Genomic DNA, 15,936 nt, shown 5'->3' on the forward strand with positions numbered 1-15,936 from the left:
ATGTTGAAACTTAATCACTGATGTGATAGTATGAAGAGTCAGGGCCTTTAGGACGTAATTAAGTCAAGGATATGAAGACCTCATGAATGGGGTTAATTACCTTATAAAAAAGTTCCAAGGAGCCATTCTCCTCTTCTGCAGTGTGAGTGGGCAGCAAAGGGGTGCTACTTGTGTTGCGGACAGCTAACCTTCACCAGACACTGAATCTGCAGGTGTCTTGGTCTTGGACCCCTTAGCCTCCAGAACTATGAGAAATAAATGTCTATAATTATTCATCAATTACCCAGTCTAACGTCTTTTGTTGTAGCAGCCTCAAAAGACTAAGAATATGCTGGATCTATATGGACAAATCATGTAACCTCTCTGGGTGTCATGTTTAAAACCAGGAACTTAAAATTATCCTACACTGGTTTCCAGCACTAGTATTCTCTGAGCTGGTGGGGCTGGCCTCTGGGCCTGCTGAGTCCCTGGTGCTGGATTTCTGACTGAGCTTGCAAACCTTGACTCACTCTCTGGATTTCTGGATTTTCTCCACTCTTTCCTTTTTGAGAGGTTGTCTCTGGTTTTTTTTAAAAATTTTTCCTAGTAAACTTCAAGGCTTTTGACATCTGTCCAGAGACTAGACTCAGAGCATATAAAGACCGGGAGATGACGCTGGGTTGGTCCTGGGCAGTCCCTCGGAAGAAGCAACCTTTGTACTTTGATTAAAGGAAGTTTGAGGAAGTCTCTTGTACATAGATACCTGCTTTGCTCCTCAAAAATATATCACCATTAGCAGAGTGTTCTTTTGGGCTACATCCTTCCTTCAGTTTTGTTAACAAGTGTCTATCAGCTCCTGCTAGGGAGACTGGGATGGGCTCTGTGAAAGGATGGTGTAATGGACTGAATATTTGTGTCTCCTCAAAATTCATATGTTGAAGTCTTAAGCCCATTGTGGTGGTGTTGGGCGGTGGGTCCTTTGGAGGTAATTAGGTCACAAAGGCGTAGCTCTCATGAATAGGATTAGTGTCTTTGTAAGAAGAGGTCTGACCAATGGAACAGAATAGAGAACCCAGAAATAAACCCAAATACTTACAGCCAACTGATCTTTGACAAAGCAAACAAAAACATGAAGTGGGGAAAGGACACCCTCTTTAACAAATGGTGCTGGGATAATTAGCCACATGTAGGAGAATGAAACTGGATTCTCATCTCTCACCTTATGCAAAAATCATCTCAAGATGGATTAAAGACTTAAATCTAAGACCTGAAACTATAAAAATTCTAGAAGATAACATTGGAAAAACCCTTCTAGACATTGACTTAGGCAAGGATATCATGACCAATAATCCAAAAGCATATGCAATAAAAATAAAGATAAATTGTGGGGACTTAATTAAATGAAAGAGCTTTTGCATGGCAAAAGTAATAGCAGAGTAAACAGACAACTCACAGAATGGGAGAAAATCTTCACAATTTATACATCTGACAAAGGACTCATATCCAGAACCTACAACAAACTCAAATCAGTAAGAAAAAAACAAACAATCCCATCAAAAAGTGGGCTAAGGAAATGAATAGACAATTCTCAAAAGAAGATATACAAATGGCTAACAAACATATGAAAAAATGTTCAACATCACTAATGATCAGGGAAATCAAATAAAATCAAAACCACAAAGCAATACCACCTTACTCCTAATGGCCATAAAAAAAAAATGGTAGATGTTGGCGTGGATGTGGTGATCAGGGAACACTTCTACACTGCTAGTGGGTATGTAAACTAGTACAGCCACTATGGAAAACAGTGTGGATGTTCCTTAAAGTACTGAAAGTAGAAGGACCATTTGATCTAGCAATCCCACTAGTGGGAATCTACCCAGAGGAAAAGAAGTCGTTATATGAAAAGAATACTTGCACACACATGTTTATAGCAGCACAGTTCACAACTGCAAAATCATGGAACCAACCCAAATGCCCATTAATTAACAAGTTGATAAAAAAAAACTGTGATAAAAAAACTGATATAATAAACTGTGATATATAGATATATATATATCACATTCTTTCCATAATACACATACACATATATGTGTGTATATATATATATATATATATATATATGTATATATATATGTGTGTGTATGTGTGTGTGTGTGTGTGTGTGTGATAGAATACTACTCAGCTGTAAAAAGGAATGAATTAATGGCATTTGCAGTGGCCTGGATGAGAGTGGAGACTGTTATTTTCAGTGAAGTAACTCAGGAATGGAAAACCAAACATCGTATGTTCTCACTAATATGTGGAGCTAAGCTACGAGGATGCGAAGACATAAGAATGATACAATGGACTTTAGGGACTTGGGAGAAAGGGTGGGAGAAGGGCAATGGATGAAAGACTACAAATAGGGTGCAGTGGATATTGCTTGGGTGATGGGTGCAACAAAATCTCACAAATCACTAAAGAACTTACTAATGTAATCAAATACCACGTGTACCCAAATAACCTATGGAAAAAATAATAAAATAAAATAATAAAAAAGAAGAGGTCTGAGAGCTAGCTAGCTTTTCTTCTGTCATGTGAGGATACAATGAGAGGTTGGAAGTCTGCCACTGAAAAATGGGCTCTCACCAGAACCAAACCATGCTGGCACCCTGATCTCAGACTTCCAGCCTCCAGCACTGAAAGACATAAATTTCTGTTGCTTATAAGCCACCTCAGTGTATGGCACTTTGTTATAGCAGCCTACATTGACTAAGACAGATGAGTTTTCAGGCACAGGATCTGAGTTTGATTTCAAGTTGTGCTACTTACCAGAGGTATGATCTTGGGCAAGTGCTTTAACTTCCTGTGGCCTCCTCTCCTTCTTCTAAATATCAGTCATGATGTATGTTCTACATATCCCACTTGGGTACCGTGAGGCTTCTCAAGACACCAATGGCAGTGGTTACCTGTAGAGATAGGAGGGACTGGAGCAAATGGACATTGTGTTGTAGTTCCCAACCAATATCTTGCTGGATTCTTGTGATTTTTGAACCAAGTCCGACTGTAAACTCAATAGTTCTCTTTACTAACTAGTGTTATTGTCAGGCAATGAACACAAAAGATGTTGCATAAATATAAATACCTGAGTCTTGATGGCTTTGAACTTCCTTCTGTGTTACTGCTCTGTAAGCCCAGCCTTTTAGACTTGACACACCCTGTCATAGTACCTGGCATAGTCGTGCTCAGAAATGTTGGATTCACTAATCTGAATGGATGCAGTTCATTTTGCAGATCGGAGGGAGGTCTAGAGATTTACTTGTGCAGTAATTTTTTCTTCTTTTCCTAAACTTCTCTCAAGTCCAGAGATGTCTATTAGAGGAATTAGATGAGGCCCTTTGAGTTTTCAACAAATGTGCCCAGGTGGTGAGGGGAGGATATGACAGAGGTTATAGTTGGCTATCCAGGATCAGAGTGCGTCCTTAATAGACCCTGGAACTTGATTCTATAAGTTCAAGCGAGTGGAACCACTTGCAGGCCCTGCTCCGCACCACCCAGACTGCCAAGAGCTCAATGGATGAACCAACGTGCCAAATTAATAAGAATTTCCTCTGTGACATTTCGTGACTTGAGAACTAGGACAGCAAGTATTCATAGAACACTTCCTCCTGGGACAAATGTCGCCTCCAGAGACCAAACCACTGATCAGAGGGATGTGTGGAGAAGTGTAAAATTGAACACAGAGAGATAGTTATAAGGGATATGTGCTTTGGGGCATTGTAAAATGTATTTCCCCTTTCTGTTTAAATAGACATTTCTATTCATTTGTTCATTTACTTGCTCATTTCACATCCCTTGAGCCTACCCTGTGCTGCAAACGAGAAATGCCAGTTGAATATATTTCAGTCTCTGTTCCTAAGAAGATTTCAGTTTAGTGGTGAAGGACAAATAAAAAATAGCACACTTGGATCTCCTTGATCCTAAGATACTACTGAATTTAAGATGCATTGTTAATTTGCTCACAGCTTATAAGGATAAAAGAAACACTATATTAAATGTGCATAGCACTTTTAAGACATGGCCTCAATTTCAGAATCATTTAAGTATAAACAAATATGTACATCTTGGACTGAGGAAACATGGTTCTTACTACAGTATGTGACATGTGCTGAGGTGGAATTATAAACCGTGTAAAGGAAAATGGCAGTGTGGGGTGCTCTACCCCTTGAAGGGGTGCCCTTCATTAACAATAGGAATCATACCATAGGGTCACTGCTATGGTCTGAATGTTTGTATCCTCCCAAAATTTATATTTTGAAACCTAATCACCAATGTAATAAATAGTATTAATGTCTGGGGTCTTTGGGAGGTGATTAGGTCATGAGGCATCTGCCCTTACAAATGGGGTTCATGCCCTTATAAAAGAGTCCTGAAAGAGTTTGTTTGTCCCTTCTGCCTCATGAAGACATGTAGAAGGCACCATTTCTGAGAAATGAGCCCTAATCAGACATGGAATCTGCTGATGCCTTGATCTTAGATTTCCCAGCCTCCTTCCCAGTATTGCTTCAGAACTGTGAGCAGTACATTTCTTTATTATCATTATTTCAATAGTTTTTGGGAAACAGGTGGTATTTGGTTACATGGATAAATTCCTTAGCGGTGATTTCTGAAATTTTGGTGCACCTGTCACTTGAGCAGTGTACACTGAACCCAATGTGTAGTCTTTCATCCCTCACCCTTCTCCCACCCTTTTCTGTGAGTCCCAGCATCCATTGTATCACTGTTATGCCTTTGCATTCTCATAGCTTAGCTGCCACTTATAAGTGAGAATATATGCTGTTTAGTTTTTCATTCCTGAGTTGCTTCACTTAGAATAATGGATTCCAATTCCATCCAGGTTGGTGCACATGCCATTATTTCATTCCTTTCTATGGCTGAGTAGTATTCTGTGGTGTACATATATATCACATTTTCTTTTCTTTTCTTCTTTCTCCTTCTTTAGGACACTTTATTAGACTTGTTTTTCTCTTTCCACTTCAGGCAATAGTGTTACTAAACTTTCTGTCACCAGATGACAAGGATCAATGTACCATCAGTTTCCCATAAGCTTTTCTTTAAGTCTTCACCCATAACCTTCTCAAAGAGCATCATGCTTCTTACCGTTTCTTCAACCATCTTCAGATGGTCACTAATGCTCCCTTCAAATTCTTTCCAGTTTCTATGCATGGCCATTTCCAAAGCCACTCCCACATTTTAAAGTTTTTGTTATGGCAGACTTCTGTTTCCAGGTCCCAATGTCTGTACCAATGTCAGGAACCATCTATTGCTGTGTAACAAATTATACCAAAATTTAGCACCTGCAAATAACAAACATTTATTATTTCAAAGAGTTTCTGATGATTAGAAGTATAGAAGAAGGGAACTGGGTAGTTCTGACTAAAGGTTTCTGTTTTTTAAATTTATTTTACTTTAAGTTCTGGGATACATGTGCAGAACGTGCAGGTTTGTTACACAGGTATACATGTGTCATGGTGGTTTGCTGCACCCATCAACCCATCATCTAGATTTTAAGCCCTGCATGCATAAGGTATTTGTCCTAATGCTCTCCCTCCCCTTGCCCCACTGCTCTCTGACAGGCCCCTGTGTGTGTTGCTCCCCTTCCTGTATCCATGCGTTCTTATTGTTCAACTCTCACTTATAAGTGGGAACATGTGGTGTGTTGTTGTCTGTTCCTGTGTTAGTTTGCTAAGGATGATGGCTTCCAGTTTCATCCATGTCCCTGCAAAATACATGATCTCATTCTTTTTTATGGCTACATAGTATTCCATGTTATATATGTTCCACATTTTCTTTATCCAGTGTATCATTGATGGGCATTTGGGTTGGGTTCATGTCTTTGCTATTGTAAATAGTGCTGCAATAAACATATGTGTGCATGTGTCTTTATAGCAGAATGACTTATATCCCTTTGGGTATATACCCAGTAATGGGATTGGTGGGTCAAATGGTATTTCTGGTTCTAGATCCTTGAGGAATCACTACACTGTCTTCCACAATGGTTGAACTAATATAGATTCCCATCAACAGTGTAAAAGAATTCCTATTTCTCCACAGAATTAGCAGCATCTATTGTTTCTTGACTTTTTAATGATCACCATTCTGACTGGCATGAGATGGTGTCTCATTGTGGTTTTGATTTGAATTTCTCTAAAAATTGGTGATGATAAGCTTTTTTTTTTTTTTTATGTTTGTTGGCCGCATAAAAATCTTTCGGGAAGTGTCTGTTCATATTCTTTGCCCACTTTTTGATGGGATTGTTTTTTTTTTTCTTGTAAATTTGTTTTTTTGTAGATTCTGGATATTAGACTTTTGTCAGATGGGTAGATTACAAAAATTTTCTCCCATTCTGTAGGTTGTCTAGTTCACTCTGATGCTGGTTTCTTTTGCCGTACAGAGGCTCTTTAGTTTAATCATATCCCATTTGCCAGTTTTGGCTTTTGTTACAATTGATTTTGGTGTTTTAAGTCATGAAGTCTTTGCCCATGCCTACATCCTGAATGGTGTTGCCTAGGTTTTATTCTAAGGTTTTTATAGTTTTGCGTTTTACATTTAAGTCTTTAATTCATCTTGAGTTATTTTTTATATAAGGTGTAAGGAAGAGGTCCAGTTTCTGCTTTCTGCATATGGTTACCCGGTTTTCCCAACACCATTTATTAAATAGGGAATCCTTTCCCTATTGCTTGTTTTTGTCAGATCTGTCAAAGATCAGATTATTATAGATGTGTGGTATTATTTCTGAGTCTCTGTTCTGCTCCATTGGTCTATATGTCTGTTTTGATACCGGTACCATGCTGTTTTGGTTGTTGCAGCCTTGTGTAGTTTGAAGTCAGGTAACATGATGCCTCTAGCTTTGTTCTTTTTGCTTAGAATTGTCTTGGCTAAGGCCAGGCGCGGTGGCTCAAGCCTGTAATCCCAGCACTGTGGGAGGCCGAGGCGGGTGGATCACGAGGTCAAGAGATCAAGACCATCCTGGTCAACATGGTGAAACCCTGTCTCTACTAAAAATACAAAAAATTAGCTGGGCATGGTGGCGCGTGCCTGTAATCCCAGTGACTCAGGAGGCCGGGGCAGGAGAATTGCCTGAACCCAGGAGGCGGAGGTTGCGATGAGCCGAGATCGTGCCATTGCACTCCAGCCTGGGTAACAAAGCGAAACTCCGTCTCAAAAAAAAAAAAAAAAGAATTGTCTTGGCTATACAGGCTTTTTTTTTAGTTCCATATGAAATTTAAAGTAGTTTTTTCTAATTCTGTGAAGAAAATCAGGGGCACTTTGATGGGAATATCATTGAATCTATAAATTACTTTGGGCAGTATGGCAAAAAAGCAGAATTCTGATTTAGTATTTGGAAGGTGGCACCACAAGAATTTGCTGAGTTATTGAACGTGGGGTATGAGAGAAGGAGAAAGGTCAGGAATACCCTCAGCATCCTTCAGTTAAGTCACTGGAAGGATGGAGTTATCTTTAAATGACATAAGGAAAACTGTGGTGGAAGCTGATTTAGTTTGAGGAAGGAGTTCAAACTGGGGCCTAAATAAAATTCACTTCCCTACAATTTTTACCACTGGCAAATTCTATTCTGGACTGTACCCAGAGAAATTCCTACCTTTCCTTTGTGTGGCTGTCCATTAGAATTAGAGTCAGCATGCCTGCTCCCTGTGAATTTTTTTCTCAATTAAAAGCATCCCCAAGCTCCTCTATTTCTGATTAATTCATATATTTATTCACTCATTGATTCCTGCTTATAATTTTTCATTTATTAAATTTTGCATTTATTTATGCTTACTCTGTGCTAGTTACTGCAGTGGGTGCTTGGAACACCAGCTGGTCAGGGTATTTGAAGAGGGTGCAGTGTGGTGGGGGAAACTTACAGCCCTGTGCGATGCCTGCAAAGGACCAGGAAAACACATGGGGTTTGGAGGTGCCTAACTTGGCTTAGAAAAAGGGAAGAAGACAAGGAAAGTGGCGATGGTGGTAGAGGCAGGCTTCTCGAATAGATGAAGTTTCGGCTCAGTCTTAAGGAAGCAGTATGTGGAGAAGAGGGGAGCAAGGGAATGTTTCAGAGCATGATGGTATGGGAGAGATGTTGGGTGCATGTGGAGGAGGGCAAGAAAAGATGCCAGATGGGGGAGGCTGGAAACCTGGTGGGCCATGACAAGAAATGTGGACTTTACCCTGATGCCATTGGGAATCAGGCATTCAGTGGAATTTAAACAAATAGTTGACATAATCAGATTTCCATTTTAGGAAGATTTTGTTAGTAATACGTGAGCCAGTGAGAAAAGAATTACGAGTTGATCACATGGAAAGTGTTTAATAATCCAGGCAAGAAATAATTCGTGTCTGAACCTGAGCAATAGTAATGAGAATGGAGAAGAGGGATAGATTTTAGTGTAGGATATAGAAGCTTTGGCTTGCAGCTCGGTAAGCGACTAGCTGGGGAGGAGAATGGTGGAGGGTCACTTAAAATAACCGATTGGCCTGGGATATGAATTGGAGAGAGGTAGCATTTAATGAGAAGACACAGGGATGGAACGTGTTTTGGAGTTTGTAAGGGGAGATTATTGAACTCAGGCTTGGTCCTATTGAATTTAACACATCTGTGGGACAGTTTAGTGGAAATGCCTTCAAGTCTGGGGAGCAGAGCGGCCTGGGGTGAAAACAGAGAATTGGGAGCTGCTGGAGTCTCCAAAACCTTTCTTGCTAGTGAAATCACCCAAGGAAATGAGAAGCATAGAGGGACAAAGGCGGAGCCCTGAGCAATGCTGCCGTATCCTAGGCAGACCAAGGGGGAAAAGGCTACAAGAGGATCTAAGAAGGAAAGAGGAGGGCAACCAGAAAGAAGCTGTGTTCTTAAAAGCAATGTAGAAAAGATCAAGAAGAGAGGAAAATATTTGTAAAGATGTAAGATAAGATGAAGATATTAAAATAAAATCTTTGAGGAGTCATTAGGTACGTTGGCACAAACCATAGCAATGGGAAGTTGGGGACAGGAAGGCAGACTGCCATGGGTTGACGAGTAAAGAAAGGGTTAGGCCAGGCGCGGTGGCTCAAGCCTGTAATCCCAGCAATTTGGGAGGCCGAGGCGGGTGGATCACGAGGTCAAGAGATCGAGACCATCCTGGTCAACATGGTGAAACCCCGTCTCTACTAAAAATACAAAAAATTAGCTGGGCATGGTGGTGCGTGCCTGTAATCCCGGCTACTCAGGAGGCTGAGGCAGGAGAATTGCCTGAACCTGGGAAGCAGAGGTTGCAGTGAGCCGAGATCGCGCCATTGCACTCCAGCCTGGGTAAAATGAGTGAAACTCCGTCTCAAAAAAATCTCGATCTCCAAAAAGGTGAGGATGTGAGTTAATCAAACATTCATGACCTTTCCTAGGACGTTGACTTTGAAAGGCCAAGAAAGGATTTAGGATAGTGGTTAGAGAGTCGTTGTATTAGTTTTCTATTGCTGTACAACAAATTACCTCACATTTAGTGGTTAAAACAGCCCATATTTATTATCTCACAGTTTCTGTGGATCAGGACTCCTGGTATAGTTTAGCCTGGTCCTCTGGTCAGAATCTCTCAAGGCTGCATTCAGATGTCAGCTGGACTGAATTTCTTTCTAGAGCTTGGAGTTGTCTTTCAATGTAATATAGCCGTTGGCAGAATATAGTTACTTGTGTTTGTAGGACTGAGGTCCCTACTTTCTGACTGGCTGTCAGCCTGGAGAATTTCAGGTCCTGGAAGCCACCGTGGTTTCTGGCCACATGGTCTCTTCCTCCTCTAACATGGAAGCTCACTTCTCCAAGGTCAGAGGTGAACCTCTGCTAAGATGAAGGCTTATATAGCTTAATATAACCACAAGTGTGAATATTCCATCACTTTTGCCATATTTTATTGGCCAGAAGCAAGTCACAGGTCCCACCTCTCCTCAAGGAGAGGGCATTATAGAAAGACATGATTTGTTGAGGGTCACTTTAATGTGTGTCTGTCACAGAGATTCATAATTAGAAAAATTTTATTTTAATTTTTAATAGGAATGACTAGTATGTTATATGTTAAAACAGAGCCTGCTGGGTAGTTAACACCAGAGTTTGCTTATTTTAATCTCGGAGGGGCTAAATCACTACCAAGGTAGAAGTAACAGACATGTTCAGAACCAGTAAGAACTGAGCTGGATGGTCAAGCAGATGAAAATAGTGACTTGTACAATTTTCTCAAATGGTGTTTGGATTTTGGACTGTATCAGTTATCTGCTTCTGCATAATAAAGTCCCCCAAATGTTATGACTTAAAGCAGCCACAAATGACTATTACCTGTGGGTCTATGCTTCAGTCTAATAGTTCTAGTTTCAGCAGGGCTTCCTCATATGTTTGTAATCAGCTAAGGTCAGTAGGCAACTGGCCTTCTGGGGGTTGGTTCCTCTGTTCTCCATGTGATCCCCATTCTCCAGCTGGCCAGCTTAGGCTCGGTAACAGAGCAGTCACAGGTTTCCAAGAAGGAGAGTGGAGGTGTGCAAGGGCTCTTAAGGCCTAGAATTAGAACTGGCAGCACATTGTTTTCACCACATGCTATTGGCCTAAGCAAGTTACAAGGCCAGCCCAGATAAAGTGCATGGTGAAAGAGAGCTGTAAAGTGACATTAAAAAGTACATAGATACAGGGAGGAGTGAAGATTTGTGCCAACTCTTTTTGCAGTTGACCACCGTGACTCACACACATGCGCAAGGTTGAGGCTGACCAACTACAATGTGTTAAATTAAACTAAATTTGGCCTAAGGATGCCTCTGTACATTGTGTCCCTACTGAAGCCTAAGTTAGTACATAAACTAAAAGTTTAACTTAGGAGTATACTTTTGTAACATCAGCTGAGTCTCAGCCAATCACAAAAGCCACACTTCAGTGAATCACAAGCAGCCACTGTATTCAAATAAGGCAAATGCTGAGCTGCGACCAATCAGCTATTTCTGTACCTCACTTACATTTCTGTCCATAAATGCAGCCTGCCCACATTACTGAGTAGAGCTCTCTGAACCTCTTCTGGTTCTGAGGGCTGCCCAATTATTGAATCTTTCTTTGTTCAATTAAACTCTGTTAATTTCTTTTCTTTCTTTTTTTGAGACAGGGTCTCATTCTATTGCCCAGGCTGGAGTCCAGTGGCATGTTCATAACCCACTAAAACCTCAAACTCCTGGCTTCAAGTGATCCATCAGCCTTGGACTTCCAAAGCACTGGGATTACAGTTGTGAGCTACTGTGCCTGCCCTATTAAATTTAATTTTTCTAAAGTTTTCTTTGAACAATAGAACCTGGGGCAAGAGGAAAGTTAGATAATTGAAAAAATTAAGATTATTAAATTAAAATTGGTCAGGCATGGTGGCTCACTCCTGTAATACCAACAGTTTGGGAGGCTGAGGTCGGTGGATTGCTTGAGTCCAGGAGTTTGAAAAAACAGTTTGGGTAACATGGTGAAAAGCCATCTTTACAAAAGATACAAAAATTAGCCAGGTATGATTGCATGTCCCATAGTCCCAGTTACTTGAGAGGCTGAGGTGGCAGGATCACCTGAGCCTGGGGAGGTTGAGGTAGCAAGCAGTTATCATGCCACTGCACTCCAGCCTGGGTGACAGAGTGAGACTCTATCTCAAAAAAGAACAGTTAAAGTTTTTAATTTACTGAAAGCATTATCATGCTTCCATGGTATTCTCTAGACCTTGGAGACTGATATGGGAAAGACAGTGCAACATAGAGACAGGTTTCACCCACCCACGCTAGCATGACAGTCTTTATGAGAAGCATGTATGAGGAGGTTAGTCTTCAGGACATAGATGTGCACTGAAGTCTGGGAATTAGCGCAGGCTGATGGGAAGCTGAGAAAATCATTTAAATAAAAAGTTGGGATGGACAAGTAGAGGAAAAGATGCAGAGATTCAAACTCAGGGTTGGAAAATATATGATTAGGTAGGATGACAACCTATTTGAATAGGTTGAAGACTAGATTTTTGTAAACAGCAAGTCATTGGCATATTGTTTTTCCTATATGTGGCTTGTAGCATTTTGCTGAGCTGGGGAAACCTGCTAAGATTCCAGTGTGATCCTGGATAATAAATTGGTTATGAATTGGTGAAACATGTCGGTTCTTTGGAAAGGTGTATTAAGTTCTTAACATAGTACCTGACTGTCAACAAATTGTAGCCATTATGTGATTCTTGTTATTCTTAGTTTAACTACAATTCTGAATATTGGAAGTTTTTGGTTTTCATCCCTTTCCTCACCAAGATGTTCCATCCTCACGAGAAGTGCTGTCAGTCAGGTGAGTGGGCACTCAGCTTGAGGAAACAGCTGGGAGGGGGTGTACTGGAGGTGGCAGGGTAAATTGCAATCTGTATCCTTCCTAAAAATGGCTCTCATGGGGGAATATTACTAATCATTGCCATTATTCTGCATCTGGTGTTAATTATTCCAGGTAGAAGACACTATAAATGGAATGTTAAGTTCTTAATTTAGGGTGTTTTGGGATGGGGGAATTGTTCATGTTATTAGTCACTATTCAAAACATTAAAAAGAACAAGAAATTTTGATGTTAAAGAAAGTAGCTAACTTAGAAATGTTACAAGACTTTTCTTTTGAGTGCTATAGCTCTCTATTAAAAAATACCTGAGCCCTTGCTGGATTTATAGGCGTTTGGCGTACTCTAATAAGAAAAGAGAGCAGCATCAGAGGAATGGGTGTAAGCACCATGGATAACTTTCACTCTCACCTGGACAATTGCAGTAACCTTCTGACTGGTCTCCTGCTTTTACTTCACTCCTCTTCAATCCATTCTGCACATGGATTGTGGAGCCAGAGTGATTCTCTTAAAGTCACTTGTTATCACTTACCTCAGCAAAAATAAATTCCCATTACATGGGTAAAATCATATTCCTTACTTAGGACTTCAGAGCATTGTCTGCTTATGCCTGTATCTTTAAATGCACGATTACTTGTCTGTCTCTTCTTTGTTTAAGCTCCAGGCATGATGGTATCTTTTTATCTCCTGCAATAAGACAATCTTATTCCTGCATCTGCAATATTCACTCTCATAACTAGCTTTCTATCCTTTATGTCTCAGTGTAAATCTTCTCCCTAAAGAAATTTTCCCTGGTCACTTTTTAAAAGTTAGAACCTCTTATTACTTTAAATATCACTGTCAGTAGCTTTTTCTTTCTTCTAAAGAATTATCAATGATCTCAATAGATACTTGTTAATATTCATTAAATAATATAATACCTCTCTACCCCATTAAACTATGAGGTCCAACTCAGAAGAAATCCTGTTTGTCTTGTTGCCTAGCAACAGAGACTCTAGAGCCAAATCCTAGTTCAAATCCCAGTATTGTAAAATCCCAGAACTGTTAGTTATTAGCTGTGTACTCAATCTTGGGGCAAGCTGTTACATAAACACTGTGTGCTTTAATTTCCTTATCTATAAAATGGGGAATAATAGAACCTTGACTGATTTATAGTAAAGTCTCAATTGATATTTGTTGAAAAAATAAAGAAGGAAAGAAGAAACAGAAAAGTATCTATTTTAAAGTAGTTTAAACATAGGTAAGTGATGAGTAGGCTTCAGTAAGAAAGGCCTTTATGTTATAAAACTGCTTCAATTTCCTAGACATAAAACTAGAGGAATCTAAAAGTGTTGAGTCATATCACTCACTGGCTGACATGCATAATAGAGATATTATCTGTTTCAAGCATATTTGAACAACATAGTCATATGGGTTATTTATTTGTTCATTTATCCATTCAGAAAACTTGATTTCTCTTTATATGCTGGATACTGTGCAACCCTTAAATAAATATAGTTCTTTTCCTGGAAGAGTTGATAATCTAACTTAAGAGAAAGAAAAATAGGTACTAGAGGATGAATGCTGAAATAGATGTCTGAACAAAGGGTTGCTAGAACAAGGAATGGAGGGATTAACCCTCCCATCTATAAGAAGTACCCATGAAAAACTATACATCCAGGGATCATTTCTATAGTTCAATACCATAGAAGTTTCTCTGAACATGTAGAGCACTGCTTGAAGGCAGCTAGAGGGAAAAGTCAGGTCACCTACAAAGAGAACCCCATAAGGCTAGCAGGAGAACTTTCAGCAGAAACCTTATAAGACAGAAGATTTTGGAAGCCTATTTTAGTAGAAAAGAAACTCAAACGAAGAATATCATATCATGCCAAATTAAGCTTCATAAGGAAAGGAGAAATAAAATACTTCTCAGAAAAGCACTAGGGGAATTTGTTACCACCAGACCAGCCTTAAAAGAGGTACACAAAGAAGTGCTGAACATGGAAACAAAAGATTGAAACTTGCTACCACAGAAACACTTGCTACCACCAAACACACCCAAGCACCAAGCACCTAGCCCACAGAAAATATAAAGCAATTACACTCAAGTCTAGAAAACAAATAGCTAATGACATGATGACAGGATCAAAATCTCACATATCAATATTAATCCTGAATCTAAATGGTCTGAACACCCCACTTAAAAGGCATAGAGTAGCAAGCTCGATGAAAATACAAGACTTAGTAGCATACTATCTTCAAGAGATACATCTCACACATATGACGTCCACAGGGTTAAAATAAAGGGGTAGAGAAAGATCTACTATGCAAATGCAAAACAAAAAAGGAACAGGGGTTGCCATTATAATACCAGATAAAACAGACTTTAAACCAACAATAATCAAGAAGGACAAAGAAGGGCATTACATAGTGATAAAGGGTTCAATTCAACAAGGAGGCTTAACTGTCTTAAATATATATGCACCCAACATTGGTGTACCTGCATTTATAAAACAAGTACTTCTAGACCTATGAAAAGACAGTCACACAATAATACTGCGGGATGTCAACACCTGACTGACAACATTAGACAGATCATTGAGGAAAAAAACTAACAAAGAAATTATGGACTTATACGTAACACTTGACCAATTGGACCTAATAGGCATCCACAGAATACTCTACTCAACAACCAGAGACTATATATTCTTGTCATCCACACATGGAACATATTCTAAGAGGCACCACATGCTCAGTCATAAAGCAAGTCTTAATAAATAAAAAAAATGAAAGTCATACCAAGCCCACTCTCAATCACAGTGCAATAAAAATAGAAGTCAATAAAAATAAGGTTTCTCAAGGCTACACAAAACATGGAAATTTTAACAACCTTCTTCTGAATAACTAATGGGTGAAAAACAAAATTAAGACGGAAATCAACAAATTCTTTGAAATTAATGAAAATGGAGACATAACTTACCAAACTTTTTGGAATGCAGCTAAAGCAGTGTTAAAGAGAAAAATTTATAGCACTAAACATCTTCATCAAGAAATTAGAAACATCTCAAATTAATAATCTAACACTGCACCTAAAGGAACTAGAAAAAAAAAATCCAACCCCAAAGCTAGTGGAAGAAAAGGCATAACTAAAATCAGAAGAGAAAGTAATAAAACTGAGGTCCAAAAGCCCAAACAAGAGATCAATAAAACCAAGAGGTTTTTTTTTTTTTTTGAAAGAATAAACAAGACGGATAGACTGCTAGCTAGCTAAAGAAAGAAAGAAAGAAAAAACCCAGAAGAGCACAATCAGAAATGACAAAGATGATTTTACAACTGATTCCAGGAAATACAAAAGATCCTCAGACTATTATGAAAATCTCTATGCACACAAAGTAGAAAATCTAGAGGAAATGGATAAATTGCTGGAAACACACAACTTCCCAAGATTGAACCAGGAAGAAAGTGAAAACATGAACAGACCAATAATAGTTTTGAAATTGAATCAGTAATAAAACTCTACCAACAAAACCCAGTCTGGGACCAAATGGATACACAGTCATTCTGTAGGACATACAAAAAAGAACTGATACCAATCCTACTGAAAC

This window comes from Sapajus apella, unplaced genomic scaffold (assembly GCF_009761245.1).
Source record: "Sapajus apella isolate SASKATOON/1434 unplaced genomic scaffold, GSC_monkey_1.0 scaffold3, whole genome shotgun sequence".
NCBI lineage: Eukaryota > Metazoa > Chordata > Mammalia > Primates > Cebidae > Sapajus > Sapajus apella.